Genomic DNA, 9,644 nt, shown 5'->3' with positions numbered 1-9,644 from the left:
TGCGTTACCACTATTTCCTCGCGGACATTTACGTTTCTACGCGGTTGAAACTCACGCGGGAAATGAAATACGGAAACGTCCAATGAATTCTTTCCACTTGTACGTTATGCCAAAAGGTGAAGGAAAATGCGTATGTAATATTTTCTTCGGATTATCCTGTTCTTTACGATTTTACATATTATTATGATTTATCGATACGATCTTACATTTTATCATTCTCAAATATATAAATATGAACAAATAATATAGATATACGTTAAATGTTTCATTTATTGTTTATTTCATGATAAATAATATTTTCAATTGAATATTTAATTGGGAATGATAAGAAGAATGAAGAAAGGAAAAAATTTTAACGTAATGAAAAATTGTATATTAAATTTTACGATATTACCTTACGTGTTCGACTAAATAATTTTCTTAGAAGTCAGCAAAAGGAATGATAGATATCTTTCTAATATTGCAGACTGAAAAATCGATCTTCGATAGAATCGGAAATTCATAGTTATCGAAAATCGCCATATGAATTTTCGAGGAAAGATATATGTGTATATATATATATATATATATATATATATATACATATACATATATATATATATGCATATACATATATATATATATGCATATACATATACATATAGATAGATAGATAGATAGATAGATAATATGAAATCCATGTATTTCAGAAGAATATAAGAATTGGAAGAATCGGAAGAAAGGATGAATGTCTGCCTATGTAGAAATTACATATCTTCAATCTAACATATCTCGCGATACTGCGATATAATGATATATCAAGGAGTTATGGTAGTTTAAAAAAAAAAAAAAAAAAAAAAAGAAAAAAGGAAAAAGAACGTAAAAGAACGCGAAAGGAAGGACTGACAAAAGAAACGAAATATTGCGAATAGTCATGAAAAAAATTTCAAATCTTGAAGATTTAATCAAATCAGATATTGAGATATCGTATACGAGATAATATCACGGAAATATTTCATATTGATTAGAACTCAAAGAACGAGAAAATGAAAAGTGCTATATTACCGATTTAATTTTGTGAGATAAAAAGGGCAATTGATCTCAAATGTATTTGAAGAAAATGAAAAAAAAAAAAAAAAAAAAAAGAATATACCAACGTATTTAGCCGAAAGCGATGAAATCGTTGAACTTTTAATTATCTTCTTTTTATTAGCAGATCGTAATGAAACTCGAACAGAAATAGTCCAGATTTTCTCGGAACACGCTTCGCATCGTGCCCTTTCGTTGATGTCATACCACTCCACAAATTTCCTTTCTCTCTCTCTCTCTCTCTCTCTCTCTCTCTCTGTCCTATCTCCCGTTTATTCGATTTAATCCGCCAATATCTCAACGATCCACCTTCGATTTCTGATAGAAATTTCACCTACTCGTTTGAACCTTCTTTTTCTCTCTCTCTCTTTTTTTCTTTTTTTATTTTCATTTATTTCTTCCTCTTTTTCTTTTTCCTTTTTTCTTTTTTTTTTTTTTGATTCTTTTTCTTTCGCCTTTACATCATTTTTTCCTCATTTTTAAGTTTACCTGTCGAAATACGCTTCGTCGAAAGCACGAAACGATCGTTAGTAACGACTAATGAAATAATGAGCCGACGTATGCACTTGCGTGGCAATTAGTATTAAAACCGTAGGAAGGTTCCCTTACGAGAACGTATCACTGACGTGACTTCCTACTTCTCATCCACACCCTTACCCTTCCTCTTTCTCTTCGTCCCTTTCTCTATATTCTGTTGCTCTTTGAAAATAATTTATAATATTTCGAGCATCGTGTTACCTGAGCCAAAAGGAATGAAAAAAGTCAATTAATTACTGACGTTAACTACCTGAAATTTGTTCCCGAGGATAATGCTGTAATACTATTCTCTCATTTTTACTTCGTTATATTTGATATAACAAGAACATTTTTAATAAATACATTAATAAGTATTTTCCTATATATATATATATATATATATATATATATATATATATATGTATATATCAAAAATATTATTCCTACGAATTCTTTAAATTACTTTTTCGTTTATTATTAAAATTTCTCTTTTGCAAAAACAAGTATAAAATTATTCGTGGATATGTCCGACTTTAATGAACAGTACACGTTGTTTCTCTCTGACAATCTTTCAGTGATGATGTTAAGTTAAATAAAGCGACGTTGTGGAAAATGTTAAATCGTTTTTTCTTTTTTTTTCTCTCTTGTTTATCTCTGTTGTCTCTTTATCCTCCCCCTTACCACCACCCCCATCCCAGCCCGGTCGTTTTGTTTGTCTACGTACACACGTGAGTAACGGAATTTAGTTTTCATTAACCAATGTATTAAAATTATTTGACTTAACAAAATTCCTTTATAAAAATGATATCCATTTGATATATATATATATATATATATATTTCCTGTAATATTTTATTTTATATTTCTTTATACGAATTCAGAGATAACTACGTGAAAAATAGTATAAAAGGCAATATAATAAATTATACAAAAGAGATTAAATTTAAGACAATCCTTCTTACTCGCTTAACTCTATATCTAATAATAATAATACTTCAATAGAGAAAGGAGAAACACAATAAACTTTGAAGCTTCATTCAAGGCTCCTTTACCATTCTATAATGGCTTCCCTACGATTTGTAATACGATAAGTGAAAATTATAACGGAGAGAAGAAACTCTTGCAGCGTTGTTGAAAATTTCATGACAAAAAGCATTTGTGGTATTGTTCGTAGAAAGTAGGAATTTCACGAAGTAATGGGTGAATCGTCGATTTCGACGAGTCTTCGAAGCTTAAGAATGAAAAGAGTTAGATAACAGTTGGGGATGAGGGGTGGATTGGTAGAGGAAAGGGAATGGATATAATTATTCGACATTGAATGACGACAAACTTAAGGATAATCTAATCGATTGTTTCACTCGCATGTTAATAATAATACAAATTGTAAGAAGATGTTAAGTCTATGTTATTCTATTGAAAATTAATGTGTAAGGTATAACAAGGCAGGATGAAATGTCAGGGTAAATTCATCGGATAATAATGGCATCGAAGTCATACAATCGATAGTAAGCTCTTTGGTTATGTAGATAGGTACTATGTAAGATAACAAGAGATGAGAAGGATGATCGATATATCGAAGCTCCGTTATAGCGAGCTGTCCCAACATCGTTGATTCCAGCTGTTGTTACTGTTGTACGGTTTAGTCGGTCTTCCCTTGATACATTCAACGGGGACATACTTGCAGCTGGTATAGTACGTGCATGCGTACGTGCGTGCGTGCGTGCGTGCATGCGTGCGTGCATACGTGGGTGTGTGTACATGAACGTACGTTCTCATCTACTCGTATACTCCTGCGCTCGGGCGTACGGCTTAACGGCAGGCTTTTCATTAGGACGCGTGATTGATGATGCTCTATCGTACCGTGATATTATTTTGAGTAGGTTGCGCGTACTACCAAGGTAGGTAGTACGGCAAGCTCTCCCATTATCTGTCCTTTTAGTATAGAACAGAATCCTCTTTACCTTCAACCAATTCCCCATCGCCCATTACCACCCGTTGCTTCCATCTTCCCTTCAAACTTAACCATCTATTCTATTTTAACAGCCATTAGAAATCTCTTTTTCTTTTTCACTTTATCATCTTTTCTTTTATCTCTCTCTCTTTTTTTTTCTTTTCTATCTTTGCCAACGCATCAGAACGTTACATTTGCATTACCATTCGAATAATCAACAATGATGGAAGGTACTTGAAAAAAATTCATGGTAATATGCTCGTTTCATTCGAACGATAAAAATATTTAATTTTGATACTGACTAATGGAAATCCTAGTATATCCTTGTCCTTTGTACGTTCAATTTTCCTTTCGTTACTTACAAATCGCTTTGTATCGGAATATTTACTTTTTTATGTTAACTCGTGCGAATTCATTGTACTTGAATAATAAAGTAACGTTTGGAAGGTGTGGGGGTGGGTTGGGCGGGGCGGAGGCGGGCGGGCGGGGGGGCGGGGGGAGCGGAAGAAAAAAAAAAGAAAAAAGGCAAATGGATAAATGATTGAGTAAATTTGAACGAGTGCCAAACTCGTAACTGTGTTAGCTTTTGTGATTGATTCCAAGAACTTTATTCTAGCTCGTGAGTGAGTGGGTAGATGAGGTGGAGGAGGGGGGGTGGTGGTGAGGGTGAGGGGTCGAAGGGGAGGATATGTTGAATCAAGCGTAAAAGTAGGGAATGCTCGTTTAAAGAAATAGTAGGGAAACTAAATTTATTTCTTTGACTATAAATCAGAATGAATTGGCCTTGGATAAGAATTGAACGAGTTTTCGAAAGGGAAATAACATTGAGCAAATTATTTTTTGCCGATTTATATGGTTGAGATAATATCTTAACCTTGACGAAGTAACTATTTCTTTTAGCTATTTGACTAGTTGTACTTTTTGACCGTTTAATGTTATTTCTCTTGATTCGAAAATTTGTCATATTCTTATCGAAAAAAGATTATCTTTTTTTTCTTTCTTTTTTTCTTTTTTTTCCAAAGGTAAACGAACCGAAGTTTTACGCGCGGAAGCAAACGAAGTGGAATCGATCCGTTTCGTGTTCGATAGGTTCAATGATAGACTCCTTACGTGCTTTACTAGATCGGAAATAAATCGATCTGATACGAAAGTTCAACGGAACTTTGAAATTCGTACGTGCAATGGATTTCAATTCATATATTATATACATATATACATATATGTATATGTATATAATTATTTGATTATTTATTTATTTATTTATTTGATTATTTATTTAATTATTCATTCATTTATTTATTTATTTATTTATTTATTTGATTATTTATTTATTTTCATTTTTCTTTCTTTTCCTTTCCTCTTTCTTTTTCTTTTTCCATTCTTTCTTTCTTTCTCTCTTTTTGACATAATAACGCGGAAAAGCCAACTAAAATTTCTACGGTTATATGCGCTCGAATTATTCGCCATGCATGGACCTATCCCTCAAATGTTAGGTGCACCAACGGAAATTTGTAAAAGCCAAGGATAACTGGTTGCTGTCGAAAACAAGACCGAAAGCTCGTACGGTGGTTTAGCCAGGAAAGCCTTATGAAAGTGGATTCTCCGTGGGTAATCGGGTGTATGATTTATAGCAACCCAAAAGGTCTACCATCATTTCTGAAATGGTCTAAATCTTATCGATCTTAATAGGACTCAATCGAATTTCTTCGTTATAAGAATTTACAATTCGTTAAATTTGAACAAATTTATCAATTGCATATATTACTATCAAGCAAGTGAAATTTGTTAATTAACTTTAACGCGCTTTAATATCCCATATCGATCTTTCTTTCTTTCTTTTTTTTCTTTTTTCTTCTTTTTTGTCTTTTCTATTGCTTCTTTAAACGAATTATTCGCGTGGAAGTTGTTCGAGAGTCATAATTTTTTTTCTTTTTTTTTTTTTTTTTGTATAAGCATTCATGATTCTACATAGTAGAATCCGAGGAAGTGAGATACGAAAGATGACAATACGGGTCGTTTCAACGTAAGTCTGTCCAGTGATAGGATCGAAGGGCTCGAAGAACGATTTTTCAGAACGCCGACGTTGAACGAGGGCCGAATCTTTTAACACGTCAATGTAAGAGTCGTCGAATATATTCGACACGGAGTCTGAGAACTCAGAGGCTCTCTCTGTCTCTCTCTCTCTCTCTCTCTCTCTCTCTCTCTCTCTCTCTCTTTCTCTTTCTTTCCCTTCTTTTTTTTCTGTCTCTCAAAGTACCAATAATATGGCAACCTTGAAGTATGACTTTCGAAGTTTTCAGACCAGAATCTGTTACTTTTCTAAAACTCGAAAGAGAATTTGAGAACTTCGAGAAAGACTTTTAGTTAGATACTCACTAGTCTCTTTGCTAGCTTTATTATTACTTTATTATTTCCTCTATCTATGATTTGATTCTTCTTCTTCTTCTTTCTTGATTTGATTCTTCATTTGATTCTTCTTCTTTTTTTTTTCTTTTTTTTCTCCTTTACGTCTTATAGTTTCAAAAATTTTCATCTAATACGAATAAGACCAATAGTATCTAGAGATCGATGGATCACGGTCTAGAAATGAAATGGATATTCTCAAAAATCTTTCCTTCAAACTTCGTGAACTTTAGTTTTCGTACGATAAATTGTCCTTTAATGAAATAACATTTGTTTCTCTCGGAGGAATAATTTTTCTATCCAAGCGAGTGCACCAGCTGTGTGATTCAACGTTGCAAATGTGTTCGAACTTTTTCGAGAGAGACAGAGAGAGAAAGAAAGAGAAAGAGAAAGAGAGAGAGAGAGAGAGAAAGAGAGAGAGAGAGAGAGAGACAGAAAGAGTAGTGGTTAACCACGGAAAAGAAAGAAGGATATTCAACATTCTCAAAATAAAAGTTTCCAATTTTTCCAGGCAATTAGGAATAAGAATCGTATTTCTTTAAAAAGAAAATAACATTTTCTTTTAGAAGGTATACCGTAATACGTTTCCTTATTTTTCTCTTTCCCTTTACTTCTTCGAATTTGACCTCCGACTGTTTAAACATCGATTTTACGATTTATGCATGTTAGGGAGAGGTAAGACAAATTTCTCCCCTCTTTATATATTACAAACTTTATTTTTACGATTAATCCGATAAAAAGAAGAAAGTTCATGAATGGAAATTTAACAATTTATAATCGATAATAATTTACAATAATAATAATAATAATAATAATAATTGGCAATAGACTTTTTTTTCTCGACAAAATAACAAAAGTCATTCAGACATTTTTAAAATGAAAATATTGTAACTTATTAAAGATCATGGTCATCTTTACGAGGACCATTTTATATATATATATATATATATATATATATATATATATATATATATTTATCTCTTGAAAAGTTTTCGAAATCTCGTCGAAAGATATTATATCCTTTTCATCGTTTTAGTGATCCTCTTGATTCATTAAAGAGTATCTCTAAATAAAAATATCTCTCATACGTATCTTACACGTTTTCTCTCGTTTTCTCGAAACTAATAACGATAGCTAACGATATTTATTTGTTCTTATATATCACAAGATTGTCCATTGATTCGTAACTCTTGAAACATAAAAACTTAATATTAAACGTTATTATATTCGAAATTTTATTCACAATTTTAAATGCTAATTGTTTTCATACAGATCAAATTCTTTAAACTCAATTCCATCGGTTTATTATTATTATTATTATTTTTTTTCTTCTTTTGTTAATCATCGATATATTAAACTTTGTCAGGATTAAAAAGTAAATTCGATAGAAATTTCATCGAACGAAGGTAATGTAGCGTAACGAAACGAGGAAAAAAAAATAGAGAAAAAAAAAAAAAAGAAAAAAAAAAGAACATTTTAAATATTTGCATGATATTTAATAACATTTTATATAATAGATTAGTATCTACGAATCTAAATGGTGTTGAAACAGTTAGAGAACACAGTGTCCAGAGAAATGCCGTTAGGAGTTAGTCCGATAACACTTGGCTATTATCGAGTGGTAATTGAATGGAAGATTAGAGTAATGGAAACTACGCAATGTGTGTTACGATCGGAGGGACGCGATGAAGTGGTTTGTCTCGGTAAGCTAGAATCGAATATCGCTCAGAGAATGAGAAGAGACGAATGGCGGACCAACCAATCGTTTCGATCGTACTACGTTTACGTTTACATTTACATTTTAATCTGTCGAATTAGCGTCGGATTAGTTCCTTACTCGCGTCAAAAGTCGTTCGATTGATCGATCGATCGAGTACGATCGCGTGTCACGAATCAGAATCAAAGATCTACTTCGTTTTTATCGTCAAAAAAAAAAAAAAAAGAAAAAAGAAAGAAAATAGAAGAAAAAAAAAGAAGAAGACAAAAAAAGAACAAAAGAACCAGGACATTTCCAGGATAATTCCTTTGATTCCTTCTCGAATAGGAAGAATTAACGTCGTGCAATTTCATTTGGATAAATCGTCAGTCAACAAACGAACAGGAATTAACTATCGCAATGGTAAATCAATGAATAATTCATATCCGCAATTTTCTTTGTTTCCATCTTAATCATACTCAGGTCGAGTATCGATCTGCAGGGGAATTACGAATCGATCCAATCCGATCCAATCCTCGCCATTTCTTTCTAATCTCTTAAATCAACCCACCTCATCGCCACTTGGCGATCTTTATTTTTGTTTTCTTTTTTTCTCTCTCTTTCTCTCTCTCTCTCTCTCTCTCTCTCTCTCTCTCTTTCGCTATTGCAATATCGTTGATTAATCGTAAGATATAACCTGAATTCTGGAAGATCGGATGAAAAAAATGTTAAATAAGAAAAAAAAATATAACAAGATAGAGAGAGAGAGAGAGAGAGAGAGAGAGAGAGAGAGAGAGAGAGAAAGAGAGAGAGAGAGAGAAGAAGAAATGAAGGAAAGGCTGATGAGAAAATGACTTTTTAAACCACGCTCGTCTTTCGCTCTGTAACTCGTTAGAAGCAATTGCAGGTTTTTCTATTCCCTTATCTCCTTCTCTCCTTCTTATACATCTACTTCCTTCCTTACATTTCAATTTCTTTCTTAGTCCTCCAACTCTGGATTGGATCAATTCCATCCACGAAATTCCACTTCTCACGTTTTCTAAGTATTTCATTCCCTAACTTTCCTCATCATTTCGTTACATCTTAGTTCGTTTACATTCGAACACGTATCCCACGATATTCTACGATAGACTATCATCAATTTTTATGATGAATTTTTTTTAAATGGTCTATTGATTCGATCGTCATGTATAATAGAATTTCCTTTATATATATATATATATTTATGTAGATTTAATAAAGATATTCGTACATTGTACTGTGAAGAATTATGTATTAATATCAATAAAGTTTTATTTCGATTGTTCGTGAATTTCAAGTCACGTAGAATGAACTATAAACTTAAAGGAAACTTAAGAGAGAGAGAGAGAGAGAGAGAGAGAGAAAGAACGAATATTTTTGGCATCGTGAAATATGCTTCGCAAAACTTCAGTCGTCGAATTCTAAATGAAAGATTCCTAGGATGAGCCGCTTTATCTCAGATACTCATTCTAACTACCAATGTGTTCTGCTATTACCACTTATCCTTTGGTAAATTTCCAAACTTTCAACTTTTGCGAGGGACTCTCATAGATTCGGCAAAGCGACTATCCAACTGCGGATTCTAACCGCAAATTACGCCATTCCACATTTCCTCAGGCTTCTATCCTTGTTAATCTTCTTTATTCATCTGACGATGCTCTTCTCGTTGATACGCCAAAATAAATTCGACATTTTGATTTAGTAAAAGTGTTACGTGTTATTCTAATTCCCTTAAAATTTATTCTTCCATTTTTAAAACTTTTTATGATTAACAAATAGATAAACAATATGTCAAATATACGAGGAAATTTTTAATTTTAAATAAATACAAAAATGTTTTTACAAAAACGATATCCTACATTGATATAATTCTTCATTGATAAAGGATACCAAAGAAATTAAGAATAAGTAGAAATAAGAGAAAAAGGTATCACGAGCAAAAAGATTAATTTGAAAGTTTCTCATTTAAAAGATTATGTAGTAACGTGT

Source organism: Vespa mandarinia, chromosome 23 (genome assembly GCF_050613455.1).
Source record: "Vespa mandarinia isolate Hongniang chromosome 23, ASM5061345v1, whole genome shotgun sequence".
Taxonomy (NCBI): domain Eukaryota; kingdom Metazoa; phylum Arthropoda; class Insecta; order Hymenoptera; family Vespidae; genus Vespa; species Vespa mandarinia.
This window is presented reverse-complemented; position numbering follows the sequence as displayed.